The sequence below is a fragment of the Eriocheir sinensis genome, chromosome 24 (genome assembly GCF_024679095.1).
Source record: "Eriocheir sinensis breed Jianghai 21 chromosome 24, ASM2467909v1, whole genome shotgun sequence".
NCBI lineage: Eukaryota > Metazoa > Arthropoda > Malacostraca > Decapoda > Varunidae > Eriocheir > Eriocheir sinensis.
Window position 1 is genome coordinate 2,842,126 of NC_066532.1, and position 21,217 is coordinate 2,863,342.

Genomic DNA, 21,217 nt, shown 5'->3' on the forward strand with positions numbered 1-21,217 from the left:
GAGGAAGAAAGAAGGAGGAGGAGGAGGAGGAGGAAGCAGGAGGAGGAGGAGGAGGAAGAGGAGGAGGAGGAGGAGGAGGAGGAAGCAGGAGGAGGAGGAGGAGGAAGCAGGAGGAGGAGGAGGAGGAGAGGGAAAAATGAGAAAAATAATATGAAGAAGGAAGGAGAAAAAAGAAGAGGAAGAAAGGTGAAGGAGGAGGAGGAGGAGGAAGCAGGATTAGGAGGAGGAGAGGGAAAAATGAGAGAAATTATATGAAGAAGGAAGGAGAAGAAAGAAGAGGAAGAACGACAAAGGTGAAGAAATGAAAGAACAAGAAGGAAAATAAATAAAGAACGAGACCAACAAAAACAAAAATAACCCCCCCCCAAAAAAAAAAACAAGAGCAACAACAACAAGAAGAACAAGAAGAAAAAACAGAATAAGAAGAACAAAAGAAAAAAAAAGTTCAAGAAAACAAAAACAAAAACAACAAGAATAGGAATAGAACTGGGACGCGCTAGAAAGAAAGAAAAGAGAAAGAAGAAAAAGAAGGAAAGAAAAGGGAAGGGAAGGAAAGGGGAGGGAGGGAAAGGGAAGGGAGGGGAAGGGAAGGGAAAGGGATGAGAAGGGAATGGAAAGGGTGGGAAGGGAAGGGAGGGGAAGGGAAGGGAAGGCAAGGGAAGGGGAGGGAAAGGGAAGGGATGGGAAAGGATGGGAAGGGAAAGGAAAGGGAGGGAAGGGAAGGGAAGGGATGAGAAGGGAATGGAAAGGGTGGAAGGAAGGAGGGAAGGAAGGAAGGAAAGGAAGGAAGGAAGGAAGGAAGGAAGGGAAGGGAAGGGAAGGGAAAGGAAAGGAAGAGAAAAAAAATCACCACCAAACAGCGAATATATTAAAGGTATGTGGAACTGGAGGAGGTGGAGGCGAGGTAGTGGTGGTGGTGGTGGTGGTGGTGGTGGTAGTAGTAGTGGTGATGGGTGGTAGTGGTGGTGGTGGTGGTGGTTGGCGCGTCTCGTGGGAGGGCGTGGCACTTGTATTTTATCTCCGACACTTTCATGGACTGTCAATAAACTATTCCTGTTGAACCCGTCAACAAGGAGAGGGAGAGAGAGGAGGAGGGAAGGGAAGGGAAGGGAAGAGAAAGGGAGAGAAGGGAAGGGAGACAATAAACATGTAGAAAGGGAAGATAAGGAAGCAGGAGATGAAGGGATGGGAGGGAAGGGAGAGAGAGGAGGAGGAGGAGGGAAAGGAGATGAAGGGAAGGGAAGGGAAGGGAAGGGAAGGACAAGAAACTGGGACGCGCTAGAAAGAAAGAAAATATAAACAAAGAAGAAAAGAAGGAAAGGAAAGGGAAGGGAAGGAAAGGGAAAGAAAGAGAAAGGGAAGGGAGGGAAGGGAAAGGAAGGGAAAGGAAGGAAAGAGAAGAGAAGTGAAGGGAAGGGAAGAAGATAAGGGAAATGAAGGAAAGGAGAGGAAAGGAAAGAGAAGAGAAGGGAAAAAAGGAAAGGAAAGAGAAGGGAAGGGAAAAAAAGGAAAGGAAAGAGAAGGGAAGAGAAGGGAAAAGAAGGAAAGGATAGGTAAGGGAAGATAAGGGAAATGAAGGAAAGGAGAGGAAAGGAAAGAGAAGAGAAGGGAAAAAAAGGAAAGGAAAGAGAAGGGAAGAGAAGGGAAAATAAGGAACGGGAAGGGGAAGACTATCGTAGCAAGGCACACATATAGATTTAAAGCCCTCATCGTTAATAGCCAACTACACATACGATCTTCGGCTACTAGAGTAAAGACTGACCGCTGGGTAAACATGACCATAACCGAGATAGAGAGGAAAAGAATCGCTCTCTCATTACGAAGAAGTTGATGATGTGGTTTTAGTAGATTTGATCAGTGCGGTTTTATATTTTTTTATCGTAGGGTATAAAGAAGGGTTACCAAGGAGGAATAGAAGAGAGAAAGAGAGTAGATGTTAAAAGGGGAATGAGGAGAAATAAGGAGTGGAAAATAAAGAAAGAGGAATAGAGAGAGAGAGAGAGAGAGAGAGAGAGAGAGAGAGAGAGAGAGAGAGAGAGAGAGAGAGAGAGAGAGAGAGAGAGAGAGACAGAGAGAGAGAGAGAGAGAGAGAGAGAGAGAGAGAGAGAGAGAGAGAGAGAGAGAGAGAGAGAGAGAGAGAGAGAGAGAGAGAGACAGAGAGAGAGAGAGAGAGAGAGAGAGAGAGAGAGAGAGAGAGAGAGAGAGAGAGAGAGAGAGAGAGAGAGAGAGAGAGAGAGAGAGAGAGAGAGAGAGAGAGAGAGAGAGAGAGAGAGAGAGAGAGAGAGAGAGAGAGAGAGAGAGAGAGAGAGAGAGAGAGAGAGAGAGAGAGAGAGAGAGAGAGAGAGAGAGAGAGAGAGAGAGAGAGAGAATCTTCTACTCTACACATGTCCAAACCATCTCCAGCAACCTTCCCCTGATACCCCCGCACGGTTTTAGGAAGAGTAGATCCTGCCTAACCATCACTCTGTTCTGCACTAGCTTATTTAGGTCAGACAGGACGGCTTCAGAAAGAGCAAATCCTGTCTAAATAGCTCTCTCCTCCTCTGTACATATCCAAATCATTTCCATCAACCTTCTCCTGACACCCTCGCATCGTTTCAGAAAGAGTAGATCCTGCTTAACTCTCTGTTCTACTCTAGCTTCAAAAAGAGCAAATCCTGTCTAAATAGCGATCTCTCCTCTTCTGTATATGTCAAATCATATCCAGCATCCTTTTAATATACCCAGCATCTCTCCTCTTCGGCTCATGTCCAAATAATTTCCAGCATCTTTTTTCTCCTCCGTCCATCTCAAAGCCATCTGCATCACCCCTCACTCTGCCTCTCAACTGTTTATTCTTGTGTGTCCCTCAAATATACTTAATTCTAGCCAGACTTTCATTCACTCTCATTGATTTCAGACCCAGACAAACATATTAATATTCCAAGGTTTTGCTCAGTGCCTCGTCCCTCAAATTATGTCACTTCTATTCACACTTTTGTATATGCTCACTTATTTCAGAGCCAGACAAACATTATTATTATTCCAAGGTTTAGCTCAGTCTCAGAACCGTCTAGTCTGGTGGCCTGCCCCTCAAACACAAGCCACTCCTAATCACACTTTTGTATACGTTCACTTATTTCAGAGCCAGACATTCATTATTATTATTCCAAGGTTTTGCTCAATCTCAGAACCGTCTAGTCTGGTGGCCTGTCCCTCAAACAACTGCCACTCCTAACCACACTTTTGCATATGTTCACTTATTTCAGAGCCTGACAAACATTATTAATATTCCAAGGTATGGCCATGTCTCAAAACCGTCTAGTCTGGTCTGTCCCTCAAACACCTGTCACTCCTAACCACACCTTTGTATACGTTCATTAATTTTAGAGCCAGACAGACAGACGCATTGATAATCTTCCAAGGTTTCAGGTGTTGGCAGGGAACGGTTTATGAATACTTGGAGTTCACGGAATGTTGTAGTTAAAACCTGCGCTGATAAACCAAAGATATCCACTGACGACCGAAGTAAAACAACGCTTGAGACAGAATGCGTTAATAACCGTAAATAAGAGAGAGAGAGAGAGAGAGAGAGAGAGAGAGAGAGAGAGAGAGAGAGAGAGAGAGAGAGAGAGAGTGTGTGTAGGCAATAACCTAATGCATCTCTCTCTCTCTCTCTCTCTCTCTCTAATCAGCTGCAGATAAACAAATAAATAAACAGAGATGGAGAAAATAATGGTAAATCCTCTTTATCCTTCAGATAAGAGACACCTTCGAGCTCCTCCTACTCTTGAACTTCGTATTAAGAGGACATAAGTAGATAAGAAAAGTGAAAAAAAATACTAACTCTACTTTTATGTTGGAAAAAAAACATATCCTAGATTCTGCTACACTAGAACATTGATATATACATACAAGACTATCAGCATGGTTTCAGAAAGAGTAGATCCTGCCTAACCAACTCTCTGGCCTTTGCTACGCTATTTAGAACTAGCAGCATGGTTTCAGAAAGAGTAGATCCTGCCTAATCAACTCTGTCCTTCGCTACGTTATTTAGAACTAGCAGCATGGTTTCAGAAAGAGTAGATCCTGCCTAATCAACTCTCTGTCCTTCTCTAGCTTATTTCGGACTGGCAGCACGGTTTAACAAAGAGTAGATCCTGTTTAACTAACTCTCTATCCTTCTCTAGCTTATTTAGGCTAACATGGCAGCCTCAAAAAGAGCAAATCCTGTCTAATAATTATTTGTCCTACGCTTTGTTATCCAGCACTGGCAGCATGGTTTCAGAAAGAGCAAATCCTGTCTAATCAACTGTCTGTCCTACTACAGCTTATTTGGGACTTCCAGCACGGTTTCAGAAAAAGTAAATCCTGCCTAACTAACTATATCTTACTCTCTCTTATCAGGGCCATACACGGTTCCACAAAGAGCAAGTCTTGTCTAACCACCTCTCTGCCCCTCTCTATCTTATCTTCGGCAAGCACGCTATCAGCAATCGGCGTATCAGTGCATGGCGACTGGCAGCTTCCACCCTGCACTCAGCGACTCCCTAGTTCAACGTGACGGATTGATTTATAACATTACGAGTTTATGATGAATTTACGAGGATTTTGGACGGCGAAATGGTTATAATACTGGCGATAAGATAATTAGGGCACTGGCTTCTTCCTCTGAGTTTTTTTTATATGTACTTGTAGAATCGCTTTTTTGGGTATTTTTATCTACATTTTATCATGAAATTCCGGGTACCTTGAACGAAGGAATGGTTATAATGTTGGTACTGGGATAATTAGGGCATTGTATATTGATTTGATACTCCGCCATTCAAAATACCCTCAAATTCATCACAAAAATATAGATAGATAGAAAGGGAAGGAAAGGACAGAACAGGAATGGAAAAGAAAGGAAAGGAAAAGAAAGGAAAGGAAAGGAAAGGAAAGGAAAAGAAAGGAAAGGAAAGGAAAGGAAAGGAAAAGAAAGGGAAGGACAGGACAGGACAGGACAGGACAGGAAAGGAAAGAAAAAGAAAGGGAAGGAAAGGAAAGAACAGGACAGGACAAGAAAGGAAAGGAAAGGAAATGTGTTGTACAGTGAAAAGTAATACAGTGCTGAAGTAAATGTCACATCCAATTTCCCACTTATAGAATGAATATGTTACGACCCGCGGCATCAGGCTACGTTAAACAAAACAAATAGGCATAAACTGGTTTCCGAATAGGGTGTTGGATGAATGGAATATATTAAAGAGTTTCGTTGTAAATGCTAATACGGTTGGATGTTTTAGATAGAGATGTAGATTGAGGAAGGAGTAAAGACCTTGTTTTCAGAGGCTGACACGTGTGAGTCGAATGGCCTCTGTATCCTTATGTGTCCTTATGTATCCTTCTCGCCTTGTCCTACTTAATTAACCTTTCACCGTACAACACATTTCCTTTCCTTTCCTTTCCTTTCCCTTTTTTCCCTTGCTTTCTTTTCCTGTCCTTTCCTTCCCCTTCTTTTCCTTTGCTTTGCTTTCCTTTCCTTACCTTTTCATTCCTGTCCTGTCCTTTCCTTCACTTTCTTTTCCTTTCCATTCTTTTCCTTTCCTTTCCTTTCCTGACCTTTCCTTCCTTTTCTTTTCCTTTCCTTTCCTTTCTTTTCCTTTCCTTTCGTTTCCTTTCTTTTCCATTCCTTTCCTTTCCTTTCCTTTCCTTACCTTTCCATTCCTGTCCTGTCCTTTCCTTCCCTTTCTTTTCCTTTCCTTTCTTTTCCTCTCCTTTCCTGACCTTTCCTTCCTTTTCTTTTCCTTTCCTTTCCTTTCTTTTCCTTTCCTTTCGTTTCCTTTCTTTTCCATTCCTTTCTTTTCCATTCCTTTCTTTTCCATTCCTTTCTTTTCCTTTCCTTTCCTTTCCTTTCCTTACCTTTCCATTCCTGTCCTGTCCTTTCCTTCCCTTTCTTTTCCTCTCTTTTCCTGTGCCTTCCCTTCCCTTTCCTTTCCTTTCCTTTCCCGCTTTTCCACTTCCTTTCCTCTCCTTTCTTTTCCGTTCCGTTCCTTTCCTTTCCTTTCCTTTCAGAGAGAGAGAGAGAGAGAGAGAGAGAGAGAGAGAGAGAGAGAGAGAGAGAGAGAGAGAGAGAGATAGAGAGAGAGATAGAGAGAGAGTGTGTGTGTGTGTGTGTGTGTGTGTGTGTGTGTGTGTGTGTGTGTGTGTGTGTGTGTGTGTGTGTGTTGTCATGATTTTAAATGTAGTCCAAACAGATTGTAACATTCTCGCTTTAAGTCTCGTAAAAAATCGCTTTGCTACGATTATGAAAAGTTGTATTTACAGATGAGAAACGTTAATCTCTATCTATCTACCTATCTATCTATCTATCTATCTATTCACCTATCTACCTCTCTCCGCTTAAATTTAATGGAGGAAGCGAAGGAATGAATGGTGAGGAATTGATGATGATTAAGATTTGGTGAAAAAATAAGTGAGTGAAGATGAAAAAAACAGACCTTGGTGACAATTAAACTTGGTGAAAAGAATGGCGAAGAGTGAGATGTTAAGTTTTTTGGTGATGGTCAGATTTAGCGAAGAAATGGTGAGGGAGAGCGTATCTTGATGGAGCTCAAACTTGGTGAAAAATACGATTAAATAATGAGATATTTTGGTGAGTGAAAACATAGCGCTTGGTGAGGACTTGAATTGGTGAGGACAGCGTATCTTGATGTAGCTCAAAATTGGTGAAAAATACGAATAAATAATGAGATATTTTGGTGAGTGAAAACACGGCGCTTGGTGAGGACTAGCTCAAACTTGGTGAAAAATACGATTAAATGATGAGATATTTTGGTGAGTGTAAACACGGCGCTTGGTGAGGACTTGAATTGGTGAGGGAGAGCGTATCTTGATGGTCCTCAAACTTGGTGAAAAATACGATTAAATGATGAGATATTTTGGTGAGTGAAAACACGGCGCTTGGTGAGGACTAAAATGGTGAGGGATAGCGTATCTTGGAGCTCAAACTTGGTGAAAAATACGATTAAATGTTGAGATATTTTGGTGAGTGAAAACACGGCGCTTGGTGAGGTCTTCAATTGGTGAGGGAGAGCGTGTCTTATGGAGCTCAAACTTGGTGAAAAATACGATTAAATAATGAGATATTTTGGTGAGTGAAAACACGGCGCTTGGTGAGGACTTGAAATGGTGAGGGAGAGCGTATCTTGATGGAGCTCAAAATTGGTGAAAAATACGATTAAATGATGAGATATTTTGGTGAGTGAAAACACGGCGCTTGATGAGGTCTTGAATTGGTGAGGGAGAGCGTATCTTGATGGTCCTCAAACTTGGTGAAAAATACGATTAAATGTTGAGATATTTTGGTGAGTGAAAACACGGCGCTTGGTGAGGACGAGACTTGGTGATCACATGGGCTGCTGGTGATCGCGTAAGGCAGTCAGCACCCGTCCTCGCCTCACCAAACACTAACACAGGAAACACGACCTCGATAGTCTATGCAAGGCGAGATTATGTTTGTTTAATCCGAGTATTGCATCCACACACACACACACACACACACACACACAGACACACACACACACACACAATGACGAACTAACTAAACCGATTAATTTTAACATTCATTTTTCACTCTTAAAAGATACGTAAAGAGAGAGAGAGAGAGAGAGAGAGAGAGAGAGAGAGAGAGAGAGAGAGAGAGAGAGAGAGAGAGAGAGAGAGAGAGAGAGTAAACGATACCATGACAGTGACCATGTGGCTTTAAATTCGCATACCAACACCACCACCACCATCACCACCACCACCACCACAATCAGTACAGCAAGTCATACGCAGCGTTGACCTTGAGAGAGAGAGAGAGAGAGAGAGAGAGAGAGAGAGAGAGAGAGAGAGAGAGAGAGAGAGAGAGAGAGAGAGAGAGAGAGAGAGAGAGAGAGAGAGAGAGAGAGAGAGAGAGAGAGAGAGAGAGAGAGAGAGAGAGAGAGAGAGAGAGAGAGAACATTGTACGTAACTACCTGACAAATTGAAGCATGTTAACTTTCCCTTTCTTTTCATCCTCAATTCTGTCCATGTCAAGTCGAGAGAGAGAGAGAGAGAGAGAGAGAGAGAGAGAGAGAGAGAGAGAGAGAGAGAGAGAGAGAGAGAGAGAGAGAGAGAGAGAGAGAGAGAGAGAGAGAGAGAGAGAGAGAGAGAGAGAACTAGATCATAGCCTCCAGATACGATAGAGAAAGACAGATAGAGAAATAAAAGAGAAAATAAGTAAATAAAAAGGTGGAATATGATAAAGGAGAGAGAGAGAGAGAGAGAGAGAGAGAGAGAGAGAGAGAGAGAGAGAGAGAGACCTAGACTTACTACCAAGCGTACAGACCAATAGTAGCAGTAGTAGTAGGAGTAGTAGTAGTTGAAGGGGGGACTCTGGCAAAGTAGGACACGCAACGCCCTCAATTACCCTATCAGCCAGTATTGCCACATCACAAGCCACACTACCCCAACCCCCAACCCCTCCCCCCTCCCCCCCGCCGCAGCCACATCCATCACTCTCGCTCCCTGATCCTAGTAACGCAACGCTTCAAGGGCCATATTCTTAAACATCTAGGTCTGCCCGCGCGCACATTTGACAAGGATTTCGTAGGAGTTTTTGTGGGCATTTCCAGACGTACTTTTATGACCCTGGTGGTAGTTTGAGCCTTACTTAGTTTGATCTTTCTTAGTTTTATCTTTCTTAGTTTGAGGAATCAGAAAGTAACAAGGAAAAAAACACTAAAAGAAAACTTAACCACAAAGAAAAGAAAGAAAGAAAAATACCAGTTTGAAAAAGGAACAAGAGCAAAGATCGACCAAGGTCAAGAAGAGGGAGGAAAATGAATAAGAATCAGAAAGTAAGAAGAAGAAAAGGAAAAAACACTAGAAGAAAAATTAAACAAGGAAAATAAAAAAAAACAAGAAAAATACCGGTTTGAAAAAGGAACAAGGGTAAAGATCAATCAAGGTCAAGAAAAGGAAGGAAAATAAATAGGAATCAGAAAGTACGAAGAAGGAAAACAAAGACGAAGAAAAATTAAACACAAGGAAAGGAAATACCAGTTTGAAAAAAGAAGAAAAATTAAACACAAGGAAAAATTAAACACAAGGAAAGGAAATACCAGTTTGAAAAAGGAAGAAAAATTAAACACAAGGAAAAATTAAACACAAGGAAAGGAAATACCAGTTTGAAAAAGGAAGAAAAATTAAACACAAGGAAAGGAAATACCATTTTGAAAAAAGAAGAAAAATTAAACACAAGGAAAAATTAAACACAAGGAAAGGAAATACCAGTTTGAAAAAAGAAGAAAAATTAAACACAAGGAAAAATTAAACACAAGGAAAGGAAATACCAGTTTGAAAAAAGAAGAAAAATTAAACACAAGGAAAAATTAAACACAAGGAAAGGAAATACCAGTTTGAAAAAGGAAGAAAAATTAAACACAAGGAAAAATTAAACACAGGGAAAGGAAATACCAGCTTGAAAAAGGAAGAAAAATTAAACAAGGAAAGATTAAACACAGGGAAAGGAAATACCAGTTTGAAAAAGGAAGAAAAATTAAACACAAGGAAAAATTAAACACAAGGAAAGGAAATACCAGTTTGAAAAAGGAAGAAAAATTAAACAAGGAAAAATTAAACACAGGGAAAGGAAATACCAGTTTGAAAAAGGAAGAAAAATTAAACAAGGAAAAATTAAACACAGGGAAAGGAAATACCAGTTTGAAAAAGGAAGAAAAATTAAACACAAGGAAAGAAAATACCAGTTTGAAAAAGGAAGAAAAATTAAACACAAGGAAAGGAAATACCAGCTTGAAAAAGGAAGAAAAATTAAACACAAGGAAAGGAAATACCAGTTTGAAAAAGGAAGAAAAATTAAACACAAGGAAAGGAAATACCAGTTTGAAAAAGGAAGAAAAATTAAACACAAGGAAAGGAAATACCAGCTTGAAAAAGGAAGAAAAATTAAACACAAGGAAAGGAAATACCAGTTTGAAAAAGGAAGAAAAATTAAACACAAGGAAAGGAAATACCAGTTTGAAAAAGGAAGAAAAATTAAACACAAGGAAAGGAAATACCAGTTTGAAAAAGGAAGAAAAATTAAACACAAGGAAAGGAAATACCAGTTTGAAAAAGGAAGAAAAATTAAACACAAGGAAAGGAAATACCAGTTTGAAAAAAGAAGAAAAATTAAACAGAAGGAAAAATTAAACACGAGGAAAGGAAATACCAGTTTGAAAAAGGAAGAAAAATTAAACACAAGGAAAAATTAAACACAAGGAAAGGAAATACCAGTTTGAAAAAAGAAGAAAAATTAAACACAAGGAAAGGAAAAACCAGTTTGAAAAAAGAAGAAAAATTAAACACAAGGAAAAATTAAACACAAGGAAAGGAAATACCAGTTTGAAAAAGGAAGAAAAATTAAACAAGGAAAAATTAAACACAAGGAAAGGAAATACCAGCTTGAAAAAGGAAGAAAAATCAAACACAAGGAAAGGAAATACCAGTTTGAAAAAGGAAGAAAAATTAAACACAAGGAAAGGAAATACCAGCTTGAAAAAGGAAGAAAAATTAAACACAAGGAAAAATTAAACACAAGGAAAGGAAATACCAGTTTGAAAAAGGAAGAAAAATTAAACACAAGGAAAAATTAAACACAAGGAAAGGAAATACCAGTTTAAAAAAGGAAGAAAAATTAAACACAAGGAAAAATTAAACACAAGGAAAGGAAATACCAGTTTGAAAAAGGAAGAAAAATCAAACACAAGGAAAAATTAAACACAAGGAAAAATTAAACACAAGGAAAGGAAATACCAGTTTGAAAAAAGAAGAAAAATTAAACAGAAGGAAAAATTAAACACAAGGAAAGGAAATACCAGTTTAAAAAAGGAAGAGGAGCAAAGATCGATCAACGCTCTCGCCCCCGTCCTGAGCAGCACATTAAGTTTGGCACCCCGACGACGGCAAAAACTGAGGCTCGTGAGTGCCAGCTGGATGAGGCTTGATGGTTTGAAGGTTCAGCGTTCACCCACACACTTCCCCGGCCAAGGTTCGAACCCAAAATATGAACGCGAGGCGATTTAGGTAGAAGCTGTATCAAGAGTGTCTTTTGAGATTGGTTTTGAAGATTTTAGGGTTCCAGGGTTCAACCCCAAATTTGAACACGAGGCGATTTAGGTAGAACTGTATCGCAAAGTGAGCTTGGTTTAAAGATTTTTGGGTTCAAGGTTCTGCTTTAAATTTCCGCGGCCAAGGTTCGAACCCCAAATTTGAACACGAGGCGATTTAGGTAGAAACTGTATCAAAAGTGTCTTCTGAGCTTGGTTTAAAGATTTTTGGGTTCAAGGTTCTGCTTTAAATTTCCGCGGCCAAGGTTCGAATCCCATAATGAACCTCACTTTAAGGGTGATGAAAGGCCATGAAAGTATTAAAATTAGAACCTGTATCAAACGTGTCATCTGAACTTGATTTGAAGGCTCGAAGGTTCAGGGTTCTGTTTCACACTTCCCCGGCCAAGGTTCGAATCCTATAATGAATCTCGCTGTAAAGGGATAGGACACAAGGCGATAAAAATTAGAACCTGTATCAAACGTGTCATCTGGATGTGGTTTGAAGGCTCGAGGTTTCTGGGTTCTGCTTCACATTTCCGCGGCCAAGGTTCGAATCCCATAATGAACCTCACTTTAAAGGCGATGAAAGGATGAAAATTAGAACCTGTACCAAACGTATCATCTGGATGTGATTTGAAGGCTCGAAGGTTCCGGGTTCTGTTTCACACTTCCCCGCCCAAGGTTCGAATCCCATAATAAACCTCACTTTAAAGGCGATGAAAGAATGAAAATTAGAACCTGTATAAAACGTGTCATCTGGATGTGATTTGAAGGCTCGAGGGTTCAGGGTTCTGCTTCATAGTTCCGCGGCCAAGGTTCGAATCCCACATTGAGCCTAACTTTAAAGGGGATAGAACACACAACTATGCAGAAAGAACCTGTACTGTGCGCCATCTGAACGTGGTTTGAAGGCTCGAGGGTTCTGAGTCCTGCTTCACACTTCCGCGGCCAAGGTTGGAATCCCATAATGAGCCTCACTTAAAGGGGATAGAACACGAGGCGAATTAAGTAGAATCTGTATAGAGTGGGTTATCCGGACGTGGTTTGAGGACTCGGTGGGTTCAAGAGTTCAGGGTTCAGCTACACACGCACTCAGCCAAAGTTCGAGTCCCATAATGAACCTCAAACCACATAATAAGGAAACTGTATTAAGAGTGGCATCTGTTTGTGGCTTAAGGGCATCATTCAAGGTCCTCTACACACTTCCCACAGTCAAGGTTAGAGCCCCATATAGAACCTCAGGAATGGGACAAAGAGCACAAACTGTATCAAGAGTCTCAATATAGCATGTGGTTCAATGGTTCACGGGTTCAGGGTCCTCTCAAACACTTCCCCAGCCAAGGTTCGAGCCCTATATAAAACCTCAGGGATGGGACACATCGCGGAAACTATATCAGAGTCCCAATATAGCAAGGTTCAATGGTTCAAGGGTTCAGGGTCCTCTTAAACACCTCCCCGGCCAAGGTTCGAACCCCATATTGACACAAGGTGGAAAATGAATGGTAAGATGTATTAAGAATGTCATCTGAGCGTGGTTCGAGGGTTGAGGGGTTCACGGTTCTTTTACACACTTCCCCGGCTCAATGTTAAACGGTTCGACTCACACACCAAGGTTCGAATCCTGCATTGACCCACACATTAAAGGGAAGATGGTATTTAAGGCAGAATTGTTGAATGGTTCCAGGGTTCACATACACACTTCCCGGCCAAGGTTCGAACCCCGCATTGACCCTCACGTTAAAGGGAAGATGGTATTTGAGGAAGAATGGTTGAATGGTTCCAGGGTTCACGTACACACTTCCCGGCCAAGGTTCGAATCCCACATTGAGCCTACCGTTTACGAGAAGATGGGACACGAGGCAGAATGGTTCAGAGGTTCCACGGGTCGACTCACACACTTCCCGGCCAAGGTTCGAACCCCGCATTGACCCTCACGTTAAAGAAAAGATGGGACATAAGGCAGAATGGTTCAATGGTCCAGGGGTCGACTCACACACTTCCCGGCCAAGGTTCGAACCCCATATTGACCCTCACGTTAAAGAGATGGGACAAGGCGGAATGGTTCAATGGTTCCACGGCCACGGTTCGAACCCCGTATTGACCCTCATTTTAAAGGGAAGATGGTACATAAGGCGGAATGGTTTAATGGTCCAGGGGTCGACTCACACACTTCCCAGACCAAGGTTCGAACCCAGTATTGACCCTCACGTTAAAGGCAGAATGGTTCAATGAATGGCTCACGGGTCGACTCACACACTTCCCGGCCTCGGTTCGAGTCCCATATTGAGGGTAACATTTCGCTGACCACCACCACCACCGCCGCCATTGACCACCTCGACCCCTCGGCACCTCAACTCCTCTTTATGCCGCCAACACCGCCTCTTTGTACCCCCGCCCCGACGCCCATGAAGGCAGGTTTGTTCCTCCAGCACAGCGTCCTGCTCTCAGCGCCCGCAACATTGTACTGTACTGGCTCTGTTCACGCCCGACCCGCCCACCCTCTAACCTGACTCCGTGTGGGTGGGTGTGTGTGTGTATGGGTGTGGATGTATTTACCTAGTTGTATTTTACCTAGTTGTAGTTTCACAGGGCCTGGGCTTACGCTCGTGTGGTCCCGTCTCCGTATCTGTATTTGTCCAACTTTTCCTGTGTGTGTGTATGTATGGGTGTGTATGTGTGTGTGTGTGTGTGTGTGTGTGTGTGTGTGTGTGTGTGTGTGTGTTTGTCTGGGTGCGTAGGTCTGTATGGGTGTGTATGTGTGTACCTCAAACTGCCATCACACACACTAACACACTAACACCCTTACCTTAACAGAAACACAAACACACCATCCCATCCCTCAAACCTCACCACACCTCACCAACACAGCACTGCACCAACCAGCCTGCCCGAGAACCCGAGCCCCAGAGAGGCAGCCTCCTTAGCCTCGTCTCTTTAAGCAAACACACACACACACAGACACAGACACGAGCCGAACCCCCGCCGCCGCTGGAGCCACTAACACACAGCACAGCCAGCCAGCCACCTTCACTTCGCTACACTCCGCCGCTGCCCACGCCGCTAAGGTACCGTAAGGGGCGGCTAACGTGTGAAGCGGGCGGGACCGAGACACTGGGACCCCAAGAGCCGGGTGGAGCGGCGCGCTGGGGCTCCGACTCTCACGAAGTCAGAGTTGGCACTGACCGTGACGCGCGGCGCTCCCTCTCACACCCACCCACCGAGACGCAGGTGAGAGGGCCAGGGGGGAGTGCCATGGGGGGGAGGGAGGGAGGGGGAGGGGAGGAAAAGAGAGTGAGAGTGAAAGAGAGTGAGGAGGAGGAAGAGGTTTAGAGAGAAAGGTAAATGCGTAGAGCAAAAAGGAATGATAAATTATGGAAATACAAGATAAAGAGTGCCATACAGAGAGAGAGAGAGAGAGAGAGAGAGAGAGATTGAATACACTGATGCAAATGGAGAGAGAGATGAAAGATAAATACAAACAAACAAGGAAAAAGGAAGGGAGAGGAAGGAGGTGGAGGAAGGGACGAAGAGAGGGAGAGAAAGAGAGAGACGGAAGGAGAGGATGAGGAAGGAAGAGGAAGAGGAGGAGGAGGAGGAGGAAGAGCATATGGCATTCAGGAGTGGAGGAGACGTGAAGAGCAACTTGAAGAGGAGGAGGATGAAGAAGAAGAAGAGGAAGAAGAAGAGGAAGAAAAAGGAGAAACGAGGAGAAAAAAAGTTGAGTGAAATGGAGAATATGGGAAAGGGGTCGAAGGGGGTTGGCAACATTGACAGACTCCTCTTCCCATTTTATTGACGTCTGAAACAACAAAGAAAGGAAGAGAAGAAAGAGGAAGAAGAGGAAAGAAAGAGGAAGAAGAGGAAAAAAGAGGAAGAAGAGGAAAGAAAAAGGAAGAAGAGGAAAGTGAGGAAAGGCGTATATGAGAGATAGCGGGGTTGAGAGGTTTAAGAGGAAGAACAAAGAAAGAAGAGGAAGAAAGAGGAGGAGAAGGAGATGAAGAGGAAGAGGAAAGTGCATATGAGAAAGAGGAAATAACAAACTAAAAAGAGGAAACATACGATTAGGTTTAAGAGGAAGAGGAAAAACAGGAAGAGGAAGAGGAGGAAGAGGAAGAAGAGGAAAAGAGGAAATAAGGTAAAAAGAAGAAATATATGAATAGTTTTAAGAGGAAGAACAAGAGGGTTTAAAACTAAGCTGGTAACACTGATTCCTCTTACTTTTAGAGAGAGAGAGAGAGAGAGAGAGAGAGAGAGAGAGAGAGAGAGAGAGAGAGAGAGAGAGAGAGAGAGAGAGAGAGAGAGAGAGAATGTATGTTTGTTTATTTACGATCATATTTTCGCCTTTCCTTTCTTTTCCTCTCTTATCTCATTTTCCTTATTTTCTATCATGTTCTTTTCCTATTTCCTAAGTCTTGTTCACAGATGCTTGTTTTCCTTTTCTTTCTTTTCCTTTCTTTTTCCATTTTCATTCATCTTTGCTCTTTTTTTCTTTTTCTTCCTTATTCCATTTTTCTCATTTCCTATTCTGTTGTTTTCCCATTCTCTAAGTCTTTCTATGTATGTTTATCTTTTCTTTACTTTTATTTCCCTTTTTTTTCATTTTCATTTATCTTTGCTCTCCTTTCCTTTATTTTCCTTTCTTATTCCATTTTCTTTAGTTTTCTGTTGTTTTCCCATTCTCTAAGTCTTTGTATGTCTGTTTATCTTTTCTTTCCCTTTATTTCCCTATTCTCTTCTTCATTATCCACTAGTATCATTCCTCTTCCTTTTTATCACATTTTCCTTATTTCCTATTCTTTTGTTTTCCCATTCTCTAAGTCTTTGTATGCTTGTTTTTCTTTTCTTTATTCTCATTTCCCTTTCCTCTGTATTTCCCTATTCTCTTCTTCATTATCCACTATTATCATTCCCCTTCCTTTTTATCACATTTGCCTTATTTCCTATTCTTTTGTTTTCCCATTCTCTAAGTCTTTGTATGCTTGTTTTTCTTTTCTTTATTCTCAATTCCCTTTCCTCTGTATTTCCCTTTTCTCTTCTTCATTATCCTCTATTCTCATTTCCCTTCCCTTTTTATCCCATTTGCCTTATTTCCTATTCTTTTGTTTTCCCATTATCTAAGTCTTTGTATGCTTGTAATTCTTTTCTTTACTCTAATTTCCCTCTCCTCTGTATTTCCCTATTCTCTTCTTCATTATCCATTATTATCATTCCCCTTCCTTTTTATCACATTTGCCTTATTTCCTATTCTTTTATTTCCCTTTTCTCTACGTCTTTGTATGCTTGTAATTCTTTTCTTTACTCTAATTTCCCTCTCCTCTGTATTTCCCTATTCTCTTCTTCATTATCCTCTATTTTCATTTACTAGTCATGCCACAACGAAGGCGTGTTACTAGGTTAAGGTCAAGACGCTAAACTCATTCATACGTTAAACCCATTCATATACATCCTCTTGTTTAGCTTGTCAGTTCCTTTTACTCTCTGTCTGTCTGTCTGTCTGTCTCTCTCTCTCTCTCTCTCTCTCTCGCCCGTAGCACCCGAGTCGCGACATCAGTCCACGCGCGATACTCGTCTTTCCGTCCACGTTGCAGGGCGCGTCATGAATCACCGATGGTTAGGCTTCGTTTCTTATGGGCAGGCAAACGCGACTGTCATTGGCGCAAGCGGACTCCTAAGCGGGTTGGCACTGGCTCGGAAGGCAGCCTCGAGATGTCTCTCTGGCCACGCGGAGCTCAAGGGGAGGTGGTTGGGAGTACAGCCCCGTATTCTTTGGCGCTTCCGGCTCTTACAGCAACTACTTCCAAAGGCCGTAAAGGAGGAGGAAGAGGAGATGAAGGGAAGAGGAAAGTGCATATGAGAAAGAGGAAGTAAGCTAATAAGAAGAAATATTTGAATAGGTTTAAGAGGAAGAACAGAGGATTTAATAGACACGCCAGTCCTCGTCGACAGACCGACTTGGTCGGCTAGATTTCGATCGCCGATAGAGTTGGTCTGTCGGCCTTTGGCAAAGGCCCGTGCTCCCTCGTGCAGGGAGGGAGCAATCTTTTCCCTATTTAAAAAGCCTTCGGACTAGGCCCCGTTCCCCTAGTGACACTAAGGGATAAATCTTATAAAAAAAAGAGGATTTAAGACGAAGCTGGTAACACTGATTCCTCTTACTCTTTTATTATCTTATTCACAGGTTATTCAAGAGTGTTTTTTCACGTTCAAGGTGCAGAAGCCTTGTCAAGCTATCACTAGGGTCATTAAACTACTCTTGCAAATACCCACAACAGCCTCTACGAAAGCTTTACCAACTGTGTGTGTGTGTGTGTGTGTGTGTGTGTGTGCGTGTGCGTGTGCGTGTGTGTGTGTGTGTGTGTGTGTGTGTGCGTGTGCGTGTGTGTGTGTGTGAGCCTCGAAATGTTTAAATATTTGGGGCAGACTAAGAAGAACCATAACAAGAAAAGGAAGACGAAAAATAGAAAAAAAAGAAGAAGAAGCGTTGATAATATGACAAAGAATGAAAAAGAAGGGGAAGGCTGAGGAAGGGGTCGAGATACAGTTCCCATAACAACCATTCCGTCTATACACATTACACATTAAGTCGAAGAAGTGGGGAATGTAGTTGATAATATGAGAGAGAAAAAGAGAAGGGGAAGACCGAGGAAGGGGTCGTGATACAGTTCCCATAACAACCATTCCGTCTATACACATTACACATTAAGTCGAAGAAGTGGGGAATGAAGTTGATAATATAAGAGAGAAAACGAAAGGGAAGGCCGAGGAAGGGGTCGAGATACAATTCCTCCCATAACAACCATTCCGTCTATACACATTACATCAAGTCGACGTTTAACCCAATATTTGTTTTACCCGATCAAAGACAACCAAGACCCGAATTCTCAGACGCTTTCGGCTCTCAAAACTCTTTCCAAAGGCCACAAAAAGGAGGTTGGTTCGGTTCTCATGAGTGTTTCTTTACCTTCATGGTGTAGAAGCCTTGTCGAACTATCATTAGGCTCATGAAACTACCCATGGAAATAGTCACAGCAACCTCTACCAAAGCCTTACCGTATGTGTGCCAGAAAGCCTTGAAATGTTGAAATATATGGGGCAGACTAAGAAGAACAAGAACAAGAAAAGGAAGACGAAAAATATATATAAAAAAACACTACCTCAACCAAAGCCTTACCGTACGTGGGTGAGTAACTATGGGCCTAAGTAACGAGTCTATAAATCCATCACGACTCGCATGCATCAACGCGTATTCCAGGGTGGCAGCGCGGAGGGAAGGATGGGACGTGAGTGGCCTACAGATTCAGACACTCTATAAAGGATGCAGGCGTTTATTGAGGAGTGGGTCTATAGGGTTTTAAGCAGTGTATACGTGGATGTTTTGGTGCTACTTTGGGTGGTTAGATTGGTCCAGTGTGCGTGTACCTTTAAGTGGATGAGGGGACATGTGGAGAGGGTGGAAGGATAGTGGAAGAAGAGTTCAATAAGCAGTTTGTATACGTGGATGTTTTGATGCTACTTTGGGTGGTTAGATTGGTCCAGTGTGCGTGTACCTTTAAGTGGATGAGGGGACATGTGGAGAGGGTGGAAGGATAGTGGAAGAAGAGTTTAATAAGCAGTTTGTATACGTGGATGTTTTGATGCTACTTTGGGTGGTTAGATTGGTCCAGTGTGCGTGTACCTTTAAGTGGATGAGGGGACATGTGGAGAGGGTGGAAGGTTAGTGGAAGAAGAGTTTAATAAGCAGTTTGTATACGTGGATGTTTTGATGCTATTTTGGGTGGTTAGATTGGTCCAGTGTGCGAGTACCTTTAAGTGGATGAGGGGACATGTGGAGAGGGTGGAAGGATAGAGTACTAGAGAGGATTTAGTTATGCGGGAAACAACTTTTTTATATTTATTTTCAAAGCAGTACATCAATTTCTCTTCCTGTTCCGGGTCAGAAAACATCTTACATTTCATTTCAATCAATATATGTGACTGTTGATCTTGTATTAGTACGGCAAGTTGGTTAAGTTATGCGGGAAACAACTTATTCTTATTTCGAAAGCTGTGTATCAATTTCCTTTTTCTTGCTCCGAGTCAGAAAACATTTACATATGGGAGACTGAAAATAAAAGGTGACTGGTTCATTTAAATCGATATATGTGACTGTTGATCTTGTATTAGTACGGCAAGTTGGTTTAGTTATGCGGGAAACAACTTATTCTTATTTCGAAAGCTGTATATCAATTCCCTTTCCTGCTCCGAGTCTATAAACATCTTATATATGGGGAGACTGAAAATAAAAGGTGACTGGTTCATTTAAATCGATATATGTGACTGTTGATCTTGTATTAGTACGGCAAGTTGGTTAAGTTATGCGGGAAACAACTTATTCTTATTTCGAAAGCAGAATATCAATTTCCTTTCCAGCTCCGAGTCTGAAAACATCTTATATATGGGAGACTGAAAATAAAAGGTGACTGGTTCTTTTAAATTGATATATGTGATTGTTTACCTGTTATTAGCAAGGCAAACTGGTATAGTTACTCAGAAAACAAGTTACTCTCATTTCCAAAGCTGTTTCTAATTTTCTTTTTCCTGTTCCGACTCAGAAAACATCTTGAATTTAGCAGGAAAAACACACACACACACACTCTCTCTCTCTCTCTCTCTCTCTCTCTCTCTCTCTCTCTCTCTCTCAGTAATCCGTATCCCTCTGAGTCATTACACAAGAAAGAAAGAAAAAAGAAAGAAAGAAAGGAAGGAAGGAAGGAAGAAAGGAAGGAAGGAAGGAAGGAAGGAAGGACGGAATGAAGGAGAGAAAGAAAGAAAGAAAAAAAGAAAGGAATGAATGAAGGAAGGAAGGAAGGAAGGAGAGAAAGAAAGAATGAAAGGAAAGAAGGAAGGAAGGAGGAAGGGAAGAGGGAAGGAAAGAGGGAAGGAAGGAAGGAAGGAAGGAAGGAAGGAAGGAAGAAAGAAAGGGAGAGAAAGAAAGAAAGAAAGAAAGAAAGAAAGAAAGAAAGGAAGGAAGGAAGGAAGGAAGAAAAAAAGGGAGAGAAAGAAAGAAAGAAAGAAAGGAAGAAAGGAAGGAAGGAAGAAGAAAGTAAAAAAGGAAGAAAGGGAACAAACAAGATAGAGGCAAGCGTAGAAAGAAAGGGAGAAAGAAAAAAAAAAGAAAGAAAAAAGAAAGAGGAAGAAAAATAAAGAGAGGAGAGAAAGAAAGAAACGAGGCAAAGGGAACGAACCAGATGGACAGCTGAGCGAAAGGAAGCACGTGGAACCTTACGCGCGCAATCACATGTCATAACAAGGACAGGCAGACAGGTGGCGATCCTTCCCCTTGTAGCTCAGCCTAACGCAAGACGAAGACGTGTGTGTGTCGGTCAGGTCGCAGCTGATGGCGGGGGTGCAGGTAGAGGCGTTTTCGACCGTCACTCAACTTATGGGCCTAGCGTTGACCTGCTACTCCATCCAGCCGGCGAGACATTATGGGAGGAGGCTGACCGAGAGGCAGTAGGGGTGGGTATACGTCTATTGTCTGCACCCGGTCCGCACTGCCTAGTATGCGGAGCGGAGTGCTGACTGCCCCACCCATGACTCCACCTGAGTGACGGGCCGCAACACCGCACTGCACCTGAACCGATTTTTTCCAGCCGCATGATGATCGGGCTGGTGTAGTACCCGGGAGCGCCTGCTGCGTCGGCTGGGTGGCAAGGCCGCGTCGGCGTCACACTGGCCATATCAACTCTTCAGTGTCTTCACGGCATCACAAACGCACTGCACTCACTGTCTGTCACCATATGTGTGTGTGTGTGTGTGTGTGTGTGTGTGTGTGTGTGTGTGTGGTGTTAATTAAGCAAGGTGGACATGTGTTAGTGAGTTATGTGACGTAATTAAAAAGCCCCAAGTGATGTGCGGGGAAGGCGAGCGCGTACTGGATTCAGCGCCTGACATGTTTGTTGAGAAGGACACGAGTGATTTAGTAAGTTATGTTATGGTAATTCAGACTAGGCGAAGGAGGAGGCAGATGAAGGTGAGAAAGGGAAATGATATAAAAGATAATAGATGTAGCATGTGGTATTTTAATTTAGTAAGAAGACACGAGTGATTTAGTAAGTTATGTTATGGTAATGCAGACCAGGTGA

General features: G+C 42.3%; 1 protein-coding gene across 4 annotated transcripts in view; it reads right to left on the reverse strand.

The window, feature by feature from the left end:
* Positions 1-14,275, reverse strand: part of LOC127002753 (uncharacterized) — a 191,294-nt gene extending 177,019 nt beyond the window's left edge. For 2 of the 4 annotated variants that reach the window (XM_050868884.1, XM_050868882.1), the window contains exon 1: positions 14,119-14,267. The gene's annotated coding sequence lies outside the window, so the exon portion shown is untranslated. Of the gene's footprint in view, positions 1-14,118 lie in introns of all 4 variants that reach the window. The other 2 variants (XM_050868881.1, XM_050868883.1) reach the window with 2 other exon arrangements.
* Positions 14,276-21,217: the final 6,942 nt, after the last annotated feature.